This window comes from Myxine glutinosa, chromosome 7, assembly GCF_964187855.1.
Source record: "Myxine glutinosa chromosome 7, kmMyxGlut1.1, whole genome shotgun sequence".
In the NCBI taxonomy this organism is placed as follows: domain Eukaryota; kingdom Metazoa; phylum Chordata; class Myxini; order Myxiniformes; family Myxinidae; genus Myxine; species Myxine glutinosa.
In genome coordinates, this window is record NC_136267.1 from 59670910 (window position 1) to 59689175 (window position 18266).

Below are 18266 nucleotides of genomic sequence, written 5' to 3' on the forward strand. Positions count from 1 at the left end.
TCGAAGAAGACGAGTTGGCCGCGTGTGCGAATGGTACAGACACGCGGGCGCAGCCAGACACGCTTATAACGAATACAGCGCATTTGAGATGCGCGAGTGAACAAGGCTGAGTAACCGCCAGCCGCGCTAAAGTCCGCCCTCTGCCATTCCGCCCCATCCTCTGCTTGTACGAGAGACGCGCTACGAGTCCCTGCCTTCGCCTGCCACCATCTTCGCGGGACGTGCCGGGGCCGTGGAGAGCCAGACGGGGACCATCTCTCGACGCGTTGGGGAACACCTGCCCATCTGCAATTCCGTGTGTGAGTGTGAGATGGGCCCATTGTCCAAGGGATAAGTTAAGACTGCTTAAGGATTGCTCTGTGTCTCTTCATCCTTGAACTTGTATATACGTGTGGGAAATAATTAAACCATTTGTTCTTCCTTTCTTCCTGATTCGACCGTTTCTGTGGTTTCTCTCATTGACTAAGCGTGGCACGGGTAGAACCGCTCTAATCGGGTTCCAACATCTAAATAACTGCGCGGACCACGTGTACGCAATCCGCTCGGCGTACTCACATCAAACGTGGTTCGTGCGAGGCTTGTTTCCTCGCTCCCAGGGCAGCGCAGGGAATTAGGTACGAGCGAAAAGTAGTCCCGAAACCCTACTCCACGTCTGTCCGGGAGGGACGTCTCAAGTCTCGGTTCCGCCAGGCCCAGCAAAGACAATGGGATTAACCCCCCCTTGGTAAGGGGAAGAAGGCCGGTGTAGAGAACCGCAACAATTGGTGTCAGGAGTAGGATTGGACCCGGAGTGCGCTTCACGCACTTGAAATTGCGAGTGGACGAAATTTAGTTTTAAAATCCAAAATTAAATTCGTGCCATGGCTAGCCAAAGCGATCGAATGCCGGTGGGGGTAGACGATGAGGTAGATGAGGAGGAATTAATGACCCAGGACCCCCGGGAAGAACTGGGAGAAGAGTAGGACATTGATGAGGGGCCGGCAGTAGGGGAAGAAAATGGTGGCGCCTCGCACGTGGCCGTGAGAGCCGAGCCTCATCGAGAGCCGAGCCCCGCGGCGCCAGGGGACCTGCACTTACTCCTAACTCAACTTATGTCATGCATGGAAGAAGAGAGGGACAAAACAAGAAGGGAAGTTAAGGACGAAATTCGGGGACTAAAGGATCACATGAATAAAATAAATGAAAGAATGGACACCCGAGGGGAGACATTAAAAAAGATGAGGGAGGAATCCAGGTGTGATATGGAAAAATTGGGGGAGGACATTGGGCGCAGGTTTGGCGAGGAGGTCGCATTGGGACGCAATGGGGTAACGCGGTGCGAGGAACGCATGGAGAGCGGGGTAGAGCAGAGCGCGGCTGCATGGACCGAGGGTGTAGAAATCGCGACTCGGGGTGTAGAAGAGCCGACGGCCGCCGAATTGGAAAAGGAAATTTCAAGCGCGCCGGCGGTCGTCTAGGAAATCATAGAAATAAAAGAAATGATTATCGTCGAAATTGGGGCTGAAGAGATGGCAGAGATAGAGTCGGGAAATGAATCGAGGGAAGTGATGGAATACGTACAAAGTCTGTGTTTGCACCGTGATGTCGGGCTTGCTAACCCCAGTAAAGGTTTGCAGGTACTGGCGGAGAAGAGAATCCCCAAGGTGAGTAGGGGTGTGTATGGCGCGAAAGTGTTTGGCGGGAAAATATTTTTGGCGCGCTTGGGATCGAGACGGAACCCGGGCGCTCGTGGAAGGTCCTTTGTGCGGTGTACGCGAGCGAATGGCGCCCGTGTGAGAAAGAATGTGCACCGGAGCGCGAGTGTATGACGGAATGAGAGTGGGAAGAGTGCGTCAAAGAAGAGTGTGTTACAGAGTGTGTGATGGCCGAGGAGAGTGAGAGAGGATGCACACCAGAGCGTGTTGTAGAGAGTGTGCAGGAGTGCACACCAGAGCGTGCGATTGGGTGTGTACCAGGAGAGTGCACACCCGTGGACGTTACGGAGTACGTAACGAAAGAGTGTACGCGAGGGTGTGCGATGGCCGATTGTGTAACGGAGTGCGTGAGTGGTATGAGTGCGCCAGGATGTGCGTGAGGGTGTGAGATAATGGAGTGTGCAAACGGCGTGAGTGTGCCTGGGTGGTGTGCACTTGAGTGTGTAACAGAAGAGTGTGCACAGGAGAGTGCAGTAACGGAATGCAGGAGTGTATGGGAGGGGCTGGAGCACCTCGGTGTGCGAGAGTGGAATGGGTCGCGAGTGGTGAGAACGCGGCTTGAGCATCGACGCAGACCTGGGTAGCGGTTAGCGCGACGTATAGCCGACGTGAGCCCTCGGTGAGTTGTGTGCTTTGTGTGCAGCGGGGATCGGCGGGGATCGATGCTGCGGCGGTCTCACAAGGACCGGCGTGCACGGTTCACGCCGGGCCCCGCTCTGTATGGTCGGTGCCGCACCGTGGCGGGAAAGGCGATCGGCACGGTTCAAGGGGGGGGTAGGAGAGTTCGGAGCCGCGCCCCTTGGCGGCTGCGGTGCTCCGACCGTGGGCGGTTGGGCCATCATCCGTGGGACCGCAAGGCCTCACGTAGGGATGGCGCTCTGAACCTTGGCCCAACCAAGCCTCCTCCCCTGAATCGAAAATGCCGGACAGACCCAACCTACAGGCGACCAACCACCGCATGCATCGCTCGGCCTTTCGAAGCCGAGCTGTGACGACGAAGTATTTCCGCACGGAGAGGCTCGAGTACAGTAGTGGACGAATCGCAATAGTGTTGGGGAATGGTACCCTGCGTGGGGGAGTGGTGGTTTCACCATTCCTCATCTGGGCTCATGAGCATTAGATTAGGGGGATGGCAGTGACATGCACATGGAGGTGCCAGCGATGGTTACCTCCATGGGGCACCGAAGCTAGCCGAGGGCGGGCTAGGATAATTGTTAGGGATTTAGCAGACCATAGAGGACAAGATTTAAGTAGTGACTTTTGTACTGTAGTGGGGATGTAGAGAGATTAGATGGTTGTTAACGACGAGGGAGTGCATAGTCTAAAGGGAAGACGGGGAAGCACGAGTTTTCGGGGAAGTAGTCAGCTAGATGATGCTGTGTGTGTGAGGATCTGTGTATTGAGCAAATGAGGAATTGGTTGAGAATAACCAGGGATTGTGTATTGAGCAAATGAGGAATTGGTTGAGAATAACCAGGAATTGTGAATTGAGACAGATGGAGTTGTGTTGGAGTGTATGGGAAAAGGTGTAAGAGCACAAAAGGTGTGCGAATTTGGTATGCGAGAAAAGTTGTGTGCGAGATAAATGGTGTGCAGAATATTTGGTGTGGAATGCTTGGTGTGGAATAAAAGTTGTGGAATGCATGGTGCGAAGGATTGAATGGGGGAAGAGTGGAACCCATTCACGGATACCCGGGGTGGGTAGTGTAAACCTAGGTAGAGGGTATAGGCAAAATTTGTATGGATATTGACACCTGTGGTGCGGGTAGTGGCAAAGTAGTGCTTTGGAGGGTGCATGAGTCAGTGAAATGGCTGGGCGTGTGGTTTAATTGGTGCGTATGGTTATTGGGGCACTCCGCCACTGGTAGTTTGTCGGCCAGGTGAGGCCGCAGGTAGGCTCTGGGAGCCAGTTAGGGTAGTTGTGAGTAGTTGTGAGTGGGGCCCGAGGATCCAAAGGAAGGACCCGGTTGCCCAATGCCAAGGTGGGCATCAGGGAGTAAAGAGCCAAGAGGAGCCTTCCCGAGTTTAGGTTGTCGCAGGAGCAGGTAAGCTCGGGTGGTGACTTGTGGCGGAGGTGCGCAGGTAGTTGGACCTGCTAGTGGAGCCACACGACCCAGCCCCGAAATTGTGCAAGGGCACAGTATGAAAATTTGAGGGAGTGAGACCCAAATTTCAGGGGCACCGCAGAGTGGGCAAAGGGAATTCGGTTTTTAGAACCTCATAGTTAAAAGATGGCCGATTGGCAGGGTACGACCCTGGGTAGTTTAAAAGTAAAAATGTCATTAGAGTAGTTAGGAAGAGAAATCCCTTCGCGCCATCCACAACCATTCACCAAGGAGGACGAAGCTCCACACCAGGACCAAGTGAACTGTTTGAGTGTAAGACGCATCATGACGTAATGAGACATTGTGTTTGTTCCATTCCTTCCTTCCTGGGAGGGATTGGGAGACGAATTTGGATTAGAGGGGGATATGGGAGACAAGACGTAGAGACGAATTTGTAAATACAAGGAAGGGCATGGGTAGTGTAAGCCGACGTTGGGGGGTACGGACGGATAGGGATGAGCCTGCTCTGCTCGCTCTTCCGCGCCCCTTGTGCTGCATTACCTTGTATTGCTGTGTACATTTGCGCCCTTTTCGCTTTGCTGGTCGTGCTTTGTCTCTCCCCCCACCCCAGGACCATTTTGGAGGTGGAACTGTACAGCACCATCGACCTGTGCAGCACCCCTGCTGCACTTTGCTACACCTGTGCAGCCGAACTGCACAGCACTCTGCTGCCATATCCTTTGTTGTAACTTTGCTGCACCTGTGCAGCACTTGGCTGCCACAAACACTTTGCTGCACCACATACACTTATGGACCACAAGTTTTGTGGCTTTGCACCTCTACTGTGCAGCACTTTGCTGCAAATTCACCTTGCATCTTCGGACCACTTGTTTTGAGTGGCATAAATGTCACGCAGTCGGACCACATAGGGTTGGCCCTGCTTGGCAATGAAATAAAATAAACACATTTGTTGTGCATTTTTATTATGGTGTGCTAGGGACGAGAAGATTTTAAAGTTTAATTAGCCCTGAAGATCAGGAATGGCCTGTATGCCGGTTCGGGGGCAAGCCGGTTTGATATATGCACACAGAAGATGCAAGAAGCAAGATGCAAGTAGCAAATGTGAATTTATGAGTGCTTTTTGTGTATTTTGCTGTGCTTTCTCTCCCCTCCAATCTTCTTTCCAAAAAGGACAGGTCCTGGGTCATAGAACTGTAAATAAGGTGAATTTTTTTTTGTGCTTGTATATAAAAATGCTGCCCACTGGCTATATGTTTAGTTTGACAAATTTCTTGATTCAGTTAATTGTGGGCGTGATTCTGTTAGAGTAGCTACTCAACGCAATAGGGGGGGACATATTTAGTGTTTTAAAACTGTCGCACATCGCACGGGGACATATTTAGTGTTTTAAAACTGTTGCACGAGTAAATGTTAGAGGGAACCACATCTATATGTCACATGTAAAAGTAAAAGTTAATTTTCCAAATCATTCTCAAAACCGGTCGTTCCATTTTTGTTAGGTTCGACTTGGGGACGAGTCTGACGAGGGAGAGGGGTAGTGTTGCGGTTTTGAGTTTTGTACAATAAAGGTTAAATTTCCCCCTCATAGTTAGTCACACAACATGTAGCCTCGCGATAGTGCAGTTATCTCTTAGTATTTGTGAGCATAGTCCTTTTCCTGTGTTAGACTTCCATTGAGTAGAGTAATGAGAGTTAGGTCCTTTTCATACTTCCATTGCCTTGTGCCTCTTACGCCTCTTTGTGCTGCCTTTGGCTTTTTGGCGCAAATTAACATGAGGCAGGCCTGGAAGGTCGGGTCGGGACCAAATGAGGACGGCAAAGAAGCTGACTGTAAGCGCAAGCCACCAATCAGGGCTCAAAGGGAGTGGCTGCGGCAATGCGTCACAGGGCGTGGTTGGAACATTCGAGAAGGCTCAGGGCATGGCAAATATAACCTGTCGCGCAAAGCCCCCAAGAAGAGTTTGAGGGGTTGGCATTGAAGAGCGCAGCAGAGCAACAGTTCGGAGCAGGAGTTGAGTGCGGAGAGGTTCGAGTATTGATGAGTTACGAGATCGGAGAAAGACACGCATGAACCAAGATAAGCCCTCGTATTAAAGTGGACGCACAGTTGAGTTTAAGGCTGAGCCTATATTGCATTGGGTTACGTGAGTGATAACGCGCTGGTTACTAAACGCGCTGTGGAACCGCCCAGCCGCGCTGAGAGATGCATACATTTCCTTCCTGCCTCATCATCTGCCTTTTGTTTGAGGGACGCGCTACGAGGATTCCTTTCCACAGCCTGCTTGCCATCTTCGCGGGACGTGCTGGGACCATGGAGAGCACGCTGGGCCGCCATTCCTGGACGACCAAGGCAGCGCGAGAACAGCATCCTGCCTGCAATTCCCCTGTGTGAGTGTGATCGGGCCCGTGTCTGAGTTATTACAAGACTGATTAAGTTCTGCTCTGTGTCTGCTTTCTACCGGCTTGTACATAAGTGTAAATAATAATTAAATCTTGTTATTCCTTTTATTTGATCGTCTTGTGTTTTCCATCATTGACTAAGCGTGGTACGAATAGAACTGCTCTAATCGGGGTCCAATATTAACGAAAACTGCACGGACCACGTGGTGCGCAATCCGCTCGGTGTACTCAAATTACACGTGGCTCGTGTGAGGCTTGGTTCCCCGCTTCCGTGGCGGCGCAGGTATTTAGGTACGAGCGAGACTTGGTCCCGAAACCCTACCTTGCGTTTGCCCGGAAGAGGCGTTTCAAGTCTCGGTTACACCAGGCCCAGAAAGAACAAGGGGCTTACTCCCCCCTTGGTAAGGGTAGGAAGGCCGGCGGAAAACCGTAACAATATACAGTCACGTGAAAAAGTAAGTACACCCCATGTAAAGTTTTGACTTCTTCAACATATTTCAACATACAGCTATTTGATCTTCATTTCAACAATATTGATAGATAAAGGTGATATAATATAACAAATATCATGAAACATTTACATTTTGTCATCCATTGTATAATCCAAATACACATAAATGCAAATTTCGCATGTGGAAAAAGTAAGTACACCCCTACATTTATCACTACTTCAAATACCTAAAATTAGAATCAGGTGCAGCAGCTCAGGTGCAAATGTTTAGAACATCGTTAGAGAGGATCTTGGAGGAACCTGTCTTATTTAAACCTGAGACATTTAGTTTGGTTTGCTCTTTGTTGTTGAAGTGTGCGGCGTCACCATGCGTAGATCAAAAGAGCTATCCGAGGCCTTCAGAAAGAAGGTTATAGATGCCTACGAGTCTGGGAAGGGATTTAAAAAAAAATCCAAACAATTTGAAATCAATCATTCGACTGTCCGGAAGATCATCTACAAGTGGAGAAGATTCCAAACAACTGCCAACTTGTTCAGGGCAGGCCGCCCCAGCAAGTTCAGCCCGAGAGCAGACCGCAATATGCTGAAAGGAGTCTCTAAGAATCCCAGAATGTCATCACGGGACCTACAGGTAGCTCTTGCCACTGTTGATGTCAAAGTGCACGAGTCTACCATTAGAAAGAGGCTGCACAAATTTGATCTACATGGGAGGTGTGCCAGCAGGAAACCTTTGCTGTCCAGAAAGAACATCAGGGCAAGACTAAAGTTTGCCAATGAACACCTAGGCAAAGACCAGAACTTCTGGAACAATGTGCTCTGGACAGATGAGTCAAAGGTAGAGCTATTTGGCCACAGTACCAGAAGACATGTTTGGCGAAAACCAAAGACAGCATTTGACCACAAGAACCTGATACCAACTGTAAAGCATGGTGGTGGAAATATTATGGTTTGGGCAGCTTTGCTGCATCAGGGCCTGGGCAGCTCACCATCATAGAATCCACAATGAATTCTTCATTGTACCAGAGGGTGCTTGAGGATAATGTGAGGCCATCTGTCGGAAAGTTGAAGCTCAACCGAATGTGGACCTTGCAACATGACAATGACCCTAAACATACCAGTAAATCCACCAAGGAATGGCTGAAAAGAAAGAAATGGAGGGTTCTGGAATGGCCAAGTCAAAGCCCGGATCTAAATCCCATCGACATGTTGTGGTGGGATTTGAAACGAGCTGTGCATGCAAGAAACCCCTCAAACATCGCACAGCTGAAATAATTCTGCATGGAGGAGTGGGCAAAAATTTCTCCCAGTCGATGTCAGAGACTGGTAGACAGTTATAAGAAACGCCTACTTGAGGTTGTTTCTGCCAAAGGGGGCAATACCACCTATTCGAGCCAAGGGTGTACTTACTTTTTCCACATGCGAAATTTGCATTTATGTTTATTTAAATTATACAATGGACTACAAAATGTAAATGTTTCATGATATTTGTTATATTATATCACCTTTATCTATCAATATTGTTGAAATGAAGTTCAAATAGCTGTATGTTGAAATATGTTGAAAAAGTCAAAACTTTACATGGGGTGTACTTACTTTTTCACGTGACTGTATGTACAGTCATACCCCGTTTTACGCCATTTCGACCTACGTCAAATCCGACTTTACGCCAATCTTCGAGAATAAATTTCAGTTCAGCGAACGTCATTATGTGCGACTTTACGTCACTCCTACGGACGTGAAAAAAATTAAACAATTTAAACAATTGGATGTTTTAACGATCGTTGATCGTTGTTTTAGCGTTGATGTTTTAACAATCGAAACAATTTAAAATACAATAAAAAGCACATTAAAAATATTTTAAAAATGTACGTACAGTATACGTACGCATAGCTGCTGGTTCTCATTCAAAACAAAGGCGACGCCATATGCATTTTGTCCTGTGCTGCGGTTGCGTGCTTGCTTTGCCTTTCGCTGGTATTTTTGTGATTATTCCTTTACTTTGTAAAGGTTCCTTTACTGTGTAAAACAACCAACGTAACGTGGCAACGGCGAAACATGACGATGCCGGCTCGGACGTACAGTATACGTTTGTATATATATATATATACATATATATATACATATATATATACATATATATATATATATATATATACATATTTGTATATATATATATATATATATATACGTATATACGTATATATGTATATATACGTATATATATATATATATGTATATACGTATATATGTATATATACGTATATATATATATATATGTATATACGTATATATATATATATATATATATATATATATATATATATATATATATATATATATATATATATATATATATATATATATATATATATATATATATATAATACTAAAAGACAGGGTCTGTCTGTCTGTCTGTCTCCTCCATAATTGCAAAACCATGAAACCTAGCGGCCCCAAACTTTGCATGCATACACCTGGACCTCCAACAGATTGCAATGATGAAAACTCGGTGTTTGGGTGTGTTATAACACCCTTTTTGAAGATGATTAACGAGGTGCTCATAAAAAAAACCCGAAGAAGGCTTACCAATATGGCGGCCCTCCATCTTGGTCAACCCACTGCCACTTGCTGGGTTCAGGTGTGTTATAACACTGTTTTTGAATATGATTAACCACCACTTGGTGAACACTATTCAGGCTGCTTTTGCAAGCAATGGCATTACAGTAGCTCCCTTTTTATGGGAGGCATTATGTTTCATATGGGAGGCATTGTGCTCCCTTTTTATGCCTCCGCCCCCGAAGGTAGCCGTAGGAATTATGTTTTCGGGTTGTCCATCCGTCCATCCGTACATCCGTCCGTACGGGCTAAACCTCATTTTTCTCAGCAACCACATGTCTAATTGAGACGAAACTTTCAGGGTAGGAGTGACACCCAGGCAGAATGTTTTTATGATAATTGTGACATCATAGGTCACGTGATATGGCAGCCACCTTGGATTAAACACAAATAATAAAAATATATTTCTCGGAAACCGCTGAATGGAAAATTTTGAAACTTGGCACATTGTCAAGTACTCCCAATGTGGAACAAAAGCATGATAATGATGACATTATAGGCGAAGTGTTATACCAGCCAAAAATGTTTTAATCGGATTCATTATCCTAAAAATCTGAAATTGCATGCACATGATCTATGACCCATTTGTATTGAAATATTAAATTTATGACATCATAGGTCACATGGTTTGGCAGCCATATTGGATTTAACCTAGAACCTTAAAAAGCATCTTCTCCCAAACCACCAAATAAATTGACTCGAAACTTTATGTCATTGACTAGGCATGGCCATTAGAAGATGATCACGAAAACATCAATGATCACATCGGGTGGCAGCCATATTGGATTGAAGGAAAATTTTAAATAATTATATCTCTGAAACCACTTCCTCTGTCGATGCGGAATTTTACAAATATAATCTAACACCACTGTTGCATATAGCTTGAAAATGATGATGTCATAGGTCACGTGGTTTGGCAGCCATCTTTAATAGTTAAATGAACCTTGTCGATCAACACGAAACTTCACAAACGTGATCCACGACCCATACATATGCAGAGTGTTCATTTTAAAAGTCATATGTCACGTGGTATGGCAGCCATATTAGCTTGAAAGCTGACATTAAAAAAAAAAAAAGCCTTCTCTGAAACTGCTTCACCAATCAATGTGAAACCTGTCATGGCTGGTGAAAATGTGAACTTGAAAACAGCTGAAGGGATTTAAATCAAACTTGTTTATTTTTAGGACAGTGAACGAGGGCATCTACCCGTTAAGGGATTATGCGGAGGATTATTGGCGACACAGTCACATTGCTCTAGTTGTTTTTACGTACCCATTTTTTTATTGACTTACTATTTTTGTGCAATATACTTTCATAGCGATTTTTATAACTGTAACTGCGATGTGTTTTTAAAATTATTCGGCCATTTCAACCAGAAGCAATCAGCTTGCTATCACATGCCATGCCAGCTATTCCTCATCACCCAATTCGTTGGAGTGCTTGCTTGGGTGCTTAAGCCGCTTGGCGAGGGCTCTTAATTAATTAGTCACAAGGGTGTTATAAGTTTTCTTCAGGGGAAGTTTGGGTGTTATAACACCCTTTTTCAATAGGATTAAACACCACTTGGTGAACGCTATTCAGGCTGCTTTGCAAGCCATGGTGTTACAGTAGACAGAACTCCCTTTTTGTTTTTACGTATCCATTTTTTATTGACTAACATTTTTGTGCGATATACTAACCCTCCCCTCCCTCTCCCCCTTCACCCTACCCCCACCCTCTCTCTCCTCCCCTCCCCTTCTCCTACCCTCCCCTCCATCCTCACCTCACCTCACCTCCCCCCTCTCCATCCATCTTCTCCTCCCTCCTTCTTCATATTCCTGTGAGGAAGCGACTCATTGTTACCCGGCAACGCCGGATACTTTTGCTAGTCTATATATATATATATATAAAAGCAAAATGTTGGTTTGTTTGTGAACCTACTTCTCTGAGCTCCCAAGGTTAATCGGCACGAAACTTTAAATGATAACATCTTGCTCTCACAATTCATAACTTAAAACCATCCGAGCCGCAAACTGTCGCCATGATCTCCAAGGGTCGACCCACATATACAACTCTGTATTATAAAAGGAGCCGTGTCTATCTGTCTGTCTGTCTGTTTGTCGTGTTATTGGTGTTTGTGGCGAGGTGTTTTGAATTATGTGGTGAGGTGCTTTGAATTATGTGATGGTGAGGTGTTTTGAATTACGTGGTGGTGGGGTGTTTTGAATTACGTGGTGGTGGGGTGTTTTGAATTTCGTGGTGGTGAAGTGTTTTGAATTATGTGGTGGTGAGGTGTTTGAATTAAGTGGTGGTGAGGTGTTTTGAATTTCGTGGTGGTGAGGTGTAATCGTCTCAAACTTCCAGTCTGCACCTAGCCCTCCCGTATGTATGTGCTGAGGGTTTTTGTTTTGAATTTTGTACACCGCACCTTTCCTATGCCATCTCCAGGCGCTGCATATCTTCATTGTCGGGCACCGAAGGGGGCTCGGCAATGACGCACGCTGAAAGGGAGTACTCAGTTTTCACTCTTAGTGTAGCAGCATAGCAAACCTGTTGTGCATTTTGTGATACAAGCACCAAATTTGGTACACTAGTAGACTATCATATTATGAAAAGATCTGGATATTGGGCCATCTCAGATTCAGAGATTTGATTTTTGCAAGATTTCGATTCGATTGGGATCGAAGAGAACACCTTCTTCGTCTTCTGTACAGTGAAGTTGCCAGCCCTGAATTCTCTGGCTACATCTGGGTGCTTCATTGGGAGTGCAACCGTGTCCCTCAGGTGAACAGGGACCCACCTGGCATAGTGTGTGTGGTCTAAGGCATGGAACCATGGGACCAGTTCCGTCAGGGCATCAAGGTACGTCGTGAATGAAGCCTGCCGCAGAGAACGCACGTAGACCAGTACCAACATCTCTAGTTCCAGCACAGTTGCCCAGTACTGAAAGTTGGGAATGTCTTCTCCTCTCTGGTGACACCAGTCTTCGAACTCAGGCAGGTCTTCTGCATCATCAGCATATGTCATACAGTGGCGTTCATACGCACGGTGTTGCAGGATGTGCAGTGCCACTGCAGTGATTTGATGAGCTCTTCTTGTGCGGGTGACGTGGGCAGCTCGTAGGAAGGAGTCGGCCGTCCCTGGCGTTGCAATCTCAGCTTGCAAAATCTGCAAATCTTGCAAAAATCAAATCTCTGAATCTGAGATGGCCCAATATCCAGATCTTTTCATAATATGATAGTCTACTAGTGTGCCAAATTTGGTGCTTGTATCACAAAATGCACAATTCTTTTGAATATTTGGGCTAAGCCACCCCACTATCTGGTTGTTTGTTTGTTTGTTTGTTTTCTTGCTTTCTTGTTTGTCCGGGCGATATCTCAGCCATCCTTTGAGCTAAGAAGCTGAAATTTTGGCACAATAGTGAGCAAGTACTTTGTCAAAAACCATATTTTTTGTTTTTTGATTAATCAAATAATTGAGTAGTTATTTAATTATTAGCGATTAATTAAGTACTTATTTAATTAATTAAATTGACTTTCTCTTCTGACCATTAACTCAGGCACCTTTTAAGTTAGGAAGCTGATATTTGGACATGCCAATGACCAGGTGATTTGGCTGCAAAGGCTATTTTTGATTTATTAATTAATCAATTAATCGATTAATTATTTAATTAGACGATTAATGACTAATTTTTTTTTTGGTTACAGATTATGATGAAATGGTGGTGGTTTATGTGTTCGATGAGCGAATTGATTAATAATTTAATTTTTTAATGATTATTATTTATTTATTTTCATTATTAATCATTTATTTATTTTCTTTCTCATTTGGCCAATATCTCAGGCACCTTTTGAGCTAGGAAGCTAATATTTGGACATGACAGTGACCAAGTGATGTGGCTATCAAGGATATTTTTGATTTATTGATTAATCATTTAATCGATTAATTATTTATTGATTAATCAATTAATTATTTAATTTTTTATTAACGACTTATTTAATTAAATTTCTAAAATATACATCTTCGGATGAAGCACTAGTGGTTTAGTTATGCTATTAGCCAATTGATTAAGAAAATATTTTGTGATAATCTTTTATTGATTTTAATTATACAATTAATCAATCAATTATTGTACACCTCTCCCTCCCAATGTAGTCTCTATGAGCTGCACTGCGGTATTGCCGGGCACCAGAGGCGCCCTGGCAATGCTGCGCTGTAGGATATTTAATTATTTGGCGTGGGGGCGGTGTACTTTGAATGTATCTGCACTTGTCTTTTATTTTTTCAACCTAAATTGCTTATAAAAATGTGATATATCACAAACACGACAAATAAATTTGCGCATAATAATTGTTGTACACTGCTCCTTTCCTATTCCATCTCCAGGCGCTGTATAACGTCATTGCCAGGCACTGAAGGGGGCTCGGCATTCGGCAATGACCCACACTGAAAGGGAGTACATACTCAGTTTTCACTCTAGTTGTTTGTTTTCTTGCTTTCTTGTTTGTCCGGGTGAAATCTCAGCCATCATTTGAGCTGGGAAGCTCAAATTTGGGCACAATAGTGAGCATGTACTTTGTCAAAAACGGTATTTTTTGTTTTTTGATCAATTAATTAATTGATGAGTTACTTAGTTATTATCGATTAATTAAGTACTTATATATTTCCTTTCTCTTCTGGGCCTTATCTCAGGCACCTTTTGATTTAGGAAGCTAATATTTGGACATGCCAATGACTAAGTGGTTTGGCTGTAAAGGCTATGTTTGATTTATTGATTAATCAATTAATTATTCAATTAATGATTAAATCTTTTTTTTTTAAGTTACAGATTCAGAGGAAATGGTGGTGGTTTATGTGTTCTATTAGCCAATTGATTAATTGTACACCGCACCTTTCCGATGCCGTCTCCAGGCATTGCAAATCGTCATTGCCGGGCACCGAAGGGGGCTCGGCAGTGACGCACGCTGAAAGAGAGTACTCAGTTTTCACTCTCGTTGTTTGTTTTCTTGCTTTCTTGTTGTACACCGCTCCTTTCCTATGCCATCTCCAGGCATTGCAAATCGTCATTGCCGGGCACCAAAGGGGGCTCGGCAGTGACGCACGCTGAAAGAGAGTACTCAGTTTTCACTCTGGTTTCTTGTTTTCTTTCTTGTTTTCTTGCTTTCTTGTTTGTTTGTCCGGACGATATCTCAGCCATCCTTTAAGCTAGGAAGCTGAAATTTCGGCACAATAGTGAGCAAGTCCTTTGTCAAAAACGTTATTTTTTTTTTTGATTAATCAATAAATTGAGGAGTTATTTAATTATTAGCGATTAATTAAGTACTTATTTAATTAATCAAATTTCCTTTCTCTTCTGACCATTAACTCAGGCACCTTTTGAGTTAGCAAGCTGATATTTGGACATGCCAATGACCAGGTGATTTGGCTGCAAAGGCTATTTTTGATTTATTAATTAATCAATTAATCGATTAATTATTTAATTATTCGATTAATGACTAAAATGTTTTGGTTTTTTTCAGTTACAGATTCTGATGAAATGGTGGTGGTTCATGTGTTCTCTGACCGAATTGATTAATAATTTAATTTTCTAATGATTATTATTTATTTATTTTCATTATTAATCATTTATTTATTTTCTTTCTCATTTGGCCAATATCTCAGGCACCTTTTGAGCTGGGAAGCTAATATTTGGACATGGCAGTGACCAAGTGATGTGGCTATCAAGGATATTTTTGATTTATTGATTAATCATTTAATCGATTAAATATTTATTGGTGAATCAATTAATTATTTAATTTTTTATTAATGACTTATTTAATGAAATTTCTAAAAGATACATCTTCGGATGAAGCACGAGTGGTTTAGTCATGCTATTAGCCAATTGATTAAGAAAATAATTTGTGATAATCTTTTATTGATTTTAATTATACAATTAATCAATGAATTAGCGTACAACTCTCCCTCCCAAAGCAGCCTCTATGAGCTGCACTGCGGTATTGCCGGGCGCCCAAGGTGCCCCGGCAATGCCGCGCTGTAGGATATTTCATTATTTGGCAAGGGGACGGTGTACTTTGAATGTATGTGTACTTGTTATTTAATTTGTTATGATTATTATTTATTTATTTTCATTATTAATCATTTATTTATTTTCTTTCTCATCTGGGCAATATATCAGGCACCTTTTGAGCTAGGAAGCTGATATTTGGACATGACAATGACCAAGTCATTTGGCTGTAAAGGCTATTTTTGATTGATTGATTAATCAATTAATCGATTAATTATTTATTGATATATATATATATATATATTAATGGCTTATTTAATTAAATTTCTAAAAGTTACATCTTCGGATGAAGCACTAATGGTTTAGTTATGCCTTTAGCCAATTGATTAAGAAAATATTTTATGAAAATCTTTTATTGATTTTAATTATGCAATTAATCAATCGATTATTGTGCACCTCTCCCTCCAAATACAGTCTCTATGAGCCGCACTGGAGGATATTTAATTATTTGGCATTGAGGCGGTGTACTTTGAATGTATCTGTACTTGTTTGTATTACGATTGGTGTAAATCATGACAATACAGCAATTCAGGTGCAGTCATTATCCTCAGCTAAAACAAGCCCGTTCCTCTGTAACAATGCGTGGTGAGGCGAGCCAAGCTCATATATATATGTGTGTGTGTGTGTGTATATATATATATATATATAAATAAATAAATATATATATATATATATATATATATATATATATATATATATATATATATATATATATATATACATACACACATATACAGTCATGTGAAAAAGTAAGTACACCCCATGTAAAGTTTTGACTTTTTCAACATATTTCAACATAGAGCTATTTGATCTTCATTTCAACAATATTGAAAGATAAAGGTGAAATAATATAACAAATATCATGAAACATTTACATTTTGTAGTCCATTGTATAATTTAAATAAACATAACTGCAAATTTCGCATGTGGAAAAAGTAAGTACACCCCTACATTTATCACTACTTCAAATACCTAAAATTAGAATCAGGTGCACCAGCTCAGGCGAAAATGATTAGAACATTGTTACATATTTATGTGAATGTATGTGAATTACCATTCAGGTCTTTGCTTATCCGTGTGTAGTATATTAAGTTGTGGTGTAGTTGTTGTGGTTGGAGGGTCAGGAGCCCTTCGGAACCAGTGGCCGGAAACGGAAGTGGCCGGAAACGGAAGAAGAAAAGACACGAGGAGAAAAGGACGGGGGTTTCTTCTTCCTCGCCCCGCGACGACGAGAAGGTGGAATCGACCTTGCGCTGCGAGGAAAACAGGGGCGTTCCGAAACCCGTTTGGCGAGAGGAGTTCCCTGGCCGCGTAATTACCTTTGGACACGTGAAGTCCCCGTGAGTTCGTGCACGGAACGTACGGGTCGCACTTTGGAGCCTCGCACGCGTTACAAACCGCGCTCGGTTTTCCCCGTCTACAAGGCCGCGTACGGGTCGCACGTCGAACCTCGCACGCGGTGAAAAACCGCGTTTGGGTTTCGCCCCGTCTACAAGGACGCGTACGGGTCGCACGTCGAACCTCGCACGCGGTGAAAAACCGCGTTTGGGTTTCGCCCCGTCTACAAGGACGCGTACGGGTCGCACGTTGAGCCTCGCTCGCGTTGCAAATCGCGTTTGGGTTTCGCCCCGTCTACAAGGACGCGTACGGGTCGCACGTTGAGCCTCGCTCGCGTTGCAAACCGCGTTTTGGTTTTGCCCCGTTGCTTGGCAAGGAGGTGCGCTGCAACAGCTGTCCCCGGTACGAGACGGCACGTTGGAGCACGTCCGCCCGGGGTTCGTTCAACCGCCCGTGTGCGGAGACGAGAGACATTGTGGGAGACATTGACCACGGAGGGAGTCAGGAGTGGGGCTCACGTGAGGAATATATAAGATGGCCATCTTAGAGTTTGTGTAGATGAGTTTATACCTTGGTAATATTGACTGTGCATTGTTGATGGTTGTTGATTGCTCCGAGAATATATTATTGATTATTCCGGATCCTTGGTGTGGGGTTTCTTCTTGACCGGAATTCATATTGATTGCGTTACGAAAGCGTATAAACCATATATCTTTCTGGCGGGGTCCCTCCCACGGTCCGGGGGTCACCAAGACCAGGTAGTTACCGGGAGGACCACGTAACAACATCGTTAGAGAGGATCTTGGAGGAACCTGTCTTATTTAAACCTCAGACATTTAGTTTGGTTTGCTCTTTGTTGTTGAAGTGTGCGGCAGTGTGCGGCATCACCATGCCTAGATCAAAAGAGCTCTCTGAGGCCTTCAGAAAGAAGGTTATAGATGCCTACGAGTCTGGGAAGAGATTTAAAAGGATCTCCAAACAATTTGAAATCAATCATTCGACTGTCCAGAAGATCATCTACAAGTGGAGAGGATTCCAAACAACTGCCAACTTGTTCATGCCTGGCCGCCCCAGCAAGTTCAGCACGAGAGCAGACCGCAAGATACTGAAATAAGTCTCTAAGAACCCCAGAATGTCATCACGGGACCTACAGGTAGCTTTTGCCACTGTTGATGTCAAAGTGCACGAGTCTAACATGAGAAAGAGGCTGCACAAATTTGATCTACATGGGAGGTGTGCCAGGAGGAAACCTTTGCTGTCCAGAAAGAATATCAGGGCAAGACTAAAGTTTGCCAATGAACACCTAAGCAAAGACCAGCACTTCTGAAACAATGTGCTCTGGATAGATGAGTCAAAGGTAGAGCTATTTGGCCACAGAAGACATGTTTGGCGAAACCCAAAGACAGCATTTGACCACGAGAACCTGATACCAACTGTAAAGCATGGTGGTGGAAAAATATTATGGTTTGGGGCAGCTTTGCTGCATTGGGGCCTGGGCAGCTCACCATCATAGAATCCACTATGAATTCTTCATTGTACCAGAGGGTGCTTGAGGAGAATGTGAGGCCATCTGTCGGAAAGTTGAAGCTCAATCGAAGGTGGACCTTGCAACATGACAATGACTCTAAACATACCAGTAAATCCACCAAGGAATGGCT

General features: G+C 43.9%; 1 protein-coding gene across 1 annotated transcript in view; it reads right to left on the bottom strand.

The window, feature by feature from the left end:
• LOC137413476 (uncharacterized) overlaps nt 1-18266 on the bottom strand; it is a 479888-nt gene that overhangs the window by 179819 nt on the left and 281803 nt on the right. The window lies entirely within an intron of this gene.